A 5,121-nucleotide genomic window follows, 5' to 3' on the forward strand; every position below is an offset into this window, starting at 1 on the left:
TTCTTTCTTTCTTTCTTTCTTTCTTTCTTTCTTTCTTTCTTTCTTTCTTTCTTTCTTTTTTTCTCTATTCCTTCCTTCCTCCCCCCTTTCTCTCTCTTTCTTTTGATCTCTTTCTCAAAGCACTGGGCTGGGAATCAGAAAACTCATTTTCCTGAGTTCAAATCTGGCCTCAGATACTACTATTTGTGTGACCCTGGGCAAGTCACTTAATTTGTCTCAGTTTCCTCATCTATAAAATGAGCTAGAGAAGATGACAATTACTCCAGTATCTTTGCCAAAAAAACTCCAAATGAGATTATGAAGAGTCAAACACAACTGAACAACAAAAGTTGAAAAAATGTTTATTGATGTCATTTTGGAAAATCACAGTTCTGTCCCATTGTTGCCATTGCCATCCCCCATCCTAGCACTGAAACTTCCTTTAAAACAAAGAAAAACAGTTACATAAAACCAACCAACAAAGCAGCCATATCTGACAGCAAGCACATAGAATTCTTTTTCATCCAAATGGTTCTCCAGAAACTAGATTACTTATTATGATTAATTTAAGTTCAGCTGCCTTTTAGTGGTATTTCTGTTCACATTATTGCAATCATTCTGTGAATTGTGTTCTTGGTTATGCTTTCTTTACTTTGTGTCACTTTGTATATAAGTCTTCCATGTTTCTTTAAATTGCTCATTTTCATATTTTCTTTCTTCAGTTTCATTTATTTATCGTATTCATATTCTGAAGTCTTTGATGTCTCTGTCCAGTTTTGTACTTCTCAACAGTCAGTATTCTCAGTGTTTCAAGGAATATTTAGAAGGCATTGATTCTACTAAATATTTTTTTTCTTTTTTCCTTTCACCCTCCAAATGATTATGCTCACCTTCACAAGATAAGGTATTCTGGGTTAAGCCATTCTTCTCTATCTGGAGGTATGTCATATTTCAATATTTTATTTCCTTTCTCATAGTTGATGTATGGTCTTGAATATTTCTGACTGGAATTCCATGCCATATGATTTTTCTCTTCCTAGCCACTTGTAATATTTTTCTTTAATCTAGAAACTCTATATTTGTAAATTACATTTCCACAAGTATTATACCTGGGGTTTTTGCTATGGTTGTGATATAAGGATTCTATCAATCTGTATTTTTCCCTTGGCTATCATACTTCTGGATAATTTTTAAAATGATTTTATGATTTCCTGAAATATTGTTTCTACATTTTTGGTTTTAATATGCTCTTCTGGTAGCCTAATCATTTTTAGATTATTTCTCTGCATCCTTTTTCCCTGCCTTGTAGCAGATAACTTACATACTATTCTAATTTTTCTTCCCTTTATTTTGCTCTTATATTTCTTGTTGTATCTTTGACCGTTTTTCAGTTGTTTTCTCCCTTTTAAAAGGTGTTCTAAGCTTTCTAACTTACTCCTTCCCATTTTCTTTTGTTCTTTTACTAGGTTTTCCAACCACTTTTGGAGTTTTTATAGCCATTCAATATTCTTTTTTGGGAATATTGTAGAAATATTTTCTTTCTGGAATTTTATCCTGGGATTTTCTTACCTGATATAATTTTTTATTCATTTTATAAAAGATTTTATTTGATTTGTCATTTCCTTAGGTTTTTCAGTTTTCCATGCCTCCATCTTGATGGGTTTTGATTTATTATTTTTGAAGCATTAAAATTTCTGACTGAATCACTGTTGAGGATAGATTACACTAGGATAGATTGGTGAAGGCTCTTGGTTGTCCAACTCACTTAGAGTTAATTTCAAACTTCCTTTGAGTAGCTAGTGTAGTCACTGACTATAAGGAGCTGATAGCATGGAGACAGGGACAGGAGGAATATGAGACTAATTGTGAAACTTTTCATGTCACTGTTGTTATTATTACTTTAAATTTTCTGTGGGGATTGCCTTGGTGAATTCTTTTCTTTTCTTTTTTTTTTCTTTCTTTCTTTTTTTTTTCTTCTTTTTCTTTTTATGGTGAGGCGATCGGGGTTAAGTGACTTGCCCAGGGTCACACAGCTAGTAAGTGGTAAGTGTCTGGGGCTGGATTTGAACTCAGGTCCTCCTGACTCCAAGGCCAGAGCTCTATTCACTGCACCACCTAGCTGCCCAGAATTTTTTTTCTTTTAATGGTCATTCTTTTGCTCTCTTTGGCACATTTCTAGCTTGTTTTAAGATAGAAGTGGAAAGAGTTAGGTTTGGCCAGAATCTTTCACTTGATTATCTTCTTGTTAAGTTCTCTCTTAGGGAAAACCCAAACATTTTGTTTGAATCAAGAGGACAACTCTGTCTTATTTCAAAATATGAGATTGCTAGGTGGAACGGTAGATAAAGCTCTGGACCAGGAGTCAGGAAGACCCCAGTTCAAATTTGACCTCAGACACTGAACCAGCTGTGTGACCTTAGGCAAGTCACTTAAGCTTTGTCAATCTCAGCTTTCTCATTAGTAAAATGGGAAGAATAATAGCCCCTGCTTCCCAGGGCTGTTGTGAGGATAAAATAAATTAACATCTAAAAAGTACTTTGCAAACCTTAAAGCCCTATATTAATACTAGTCACATTATGTAATAATCATATTTATTATAACTTTGAGTGAGTGAGTTGACTAAACCATAGTATTCAGTATAGAAATTATTTTGGCTTTATCCTGTTTCTGATAATTTCTAGCTGCATGACTATGGGAAAGTCACAAACTTTTTGGGCTTCTATTTTATCATATGTAAAATGGGGAGAATAGAACCTGAACACCTTTCTCACAGAATAATTGTGAAGCTCAAAGTGAGAAAATGTTTATGCTTTGCAAAATAGAAAGTGCTGTACAAATGTCAGAGACAGCTAGAGGGTGTGGTGGATAGAGTGTCAGCCCTAGAGTCAGGAACACTCATCTTCCTGAGTTCAAATCTGGCCTCAAACTCTTATTTGCTGTGTGACGCTGGGCACTGATTCCTGTTTACCTCAGTTCCTTATCTGTAAAATGAGTTGGAGAAAGAAGTGGCAAACCACTCCAATATCTTTACCAAGAAAACCCCAAATGGGGTCATGAAGTCAGACACGACCGATCAACAAAAATAGGAATGTCAGTTATTAATATTACGTTCAATTTTTTTTTTTTTTGGTGAGGCAAATGGGGTTAAGTGACTTGCCTAGGGTCACATAGCTAGTAAGTGTCAAGTGTTTGGTCTGAGGCTGGATTTGAACTCAGGTCCTCCTGACTCCAGGGTTGGTACTCTATCCACTGAACCACCTAGCTGCCCCTACATTCAATTTTTAATTAGACTGAATTCACTACAGTTTTCTAGTACCAATCCACATGATTGTCTACAAACAGGAGGACTATTATCTGGAGGACTTCACTATCTACAGAGAATCCTTTTCCCACTTGAGATCTCTGCTGGCCATCCTAAATAGCCACGACAAATACCTTTGAAAGGAACTGTCTCCTTGTTTTATGGCTCACATAATATTAATAAGAAGGATATCTTCAAGCAAATAAGTGCATATGGTATTATACCTTTTAAGGAATCATGTGTGACTTTTTTTTTTTTTTTAAAGACTGGTATGTTGCTTAGGCTGGAAGTGCAGGGGCTACTCATAGGCCTAATCCCACAACTGATCAGCAAAGGAACTTTGTCCTGCTCTGTTTGCAACATGAGCTGGTTTACCCTTCCTTAGGCAACCTGGTGCGCCCTGATCCTGGGGGATCATCATATTAATCCACACTTACTTCAGACACCAGATTGACTGAGCCCACTGAAGCTCAGACCTTTTGAGCTCAAAAGATCCTTTAACCTCAGCCTCCTTGGTAGCAGGATTACAGTCATGTGTGAATTGGATGTACACATGGTAGAGACACTGCTGAAAAAGAACCTTAAAATGGAATTTTAAGCATAATGAGAGCTTTTATTATACATGTCAATTTATTATATATATCAATCAGGAGACAGTAAAGATATCCTTATTAGAGAAATTTGATACAAAGAATTTCCCCCCTCCCCCATTTGATTACTTCCCTTCTTGTTCTTGGTGCATTAATTTTGTCTGCGCAGACACTTTTCAGTTTCATACAATCAAAGTTATCCATTTTATCTTTTGTAATTGCCTTTTATCCTTGTTTGGTTAAAGGTATATCTCCTGTACATAGCCATGAGAGGCATATAAACTACTTCTCTTCTAATTTTTTTAATAGTATCATCTGTAATATTAAAGTCATGTATCCATTTAGAGTATATTATGGAATATGGTGTAAGGTGTTGTTCCAAACCTAATCTCTGCCAGATTGCTTCCCTGTTTTCCCAGAAGTTTTTATCAAATAGATAAAGTTTGATATAAATTTTATATCAGTATTATACTAGTAATTTATGTTTTCTGATTTTCTGATTTTAAACACAGGCTGTTTGAGTCTCATTGTTTCTGATTCTCCCTTGTTTAGTCTATTCCATTGATCTACCTCTAGTTTTTAACCAATAACAAATCATTTTGATGACTGATATTTTTCATATAGTTTGAGATCTAGAAATTCTGTTTCTCCCTTCATAATTATCTCTTCATTATTTCTCTTGCTATTCAAGACCTTGCATTTTTCTAAATGAATTTTGATATTACTGTATCTAGTTCTGTAAAGAATCCCTTTGAATATTTCATAAATATAATATTAAAAATGTAAATTAATTTTGGTAGAGTTGTCATTTTTTTTTGTATTGTCATGGCCCAATCATGAGCAGTGATTATTTTAGCTGTCCTTTATTTCTTTAAGGAAAGCTTTGTATTTGAATCTAGGCAAGTTTTTGAGTCTTGGTAAATCAATCCTCCAACATTTTATAAATTTTGTAGTGGCTCTTATTCTTATAAACTTGAAATAGTTCTTTATGTATGTTGTAAATAAGACTTTTATCAGAGAAATTTGCTGTAAATATTTTCCCTAGTTACCTGTTCTCTTTTAACTTCATTGGTGTTTTTGTCTCAAAGTTTTAAAAACTTTTAAATTTTATGTAATTGTAATTGAAATTGTCTTCTGTGATCTTTTCTATCTTCTCTTTGGTTGTGAATTCTTCCCCTATCCATAGACCTAAAGTATAATTTTCTCCTGGTTACTCTAATTTGTTTATGATGTTATCCTTCATCTTTAAGA

The sequence above is a fragment of the Vombatus ursinus genome, unplaced genomic scaffold (assembly GCF_900497805.2).
Source record: "Vombatus ursinus unplaced genomic scaffold, bare-nosed wombat genome assembly UNPS02007612.1, whole genome shotgun sequence".
Classification (NCBI taxonomy): Eukaryota; Metazoa; Chordata; class Mammalia; order Diprotodontia; family Vombatidae; genus Vombatus; species Vombatus ursinus.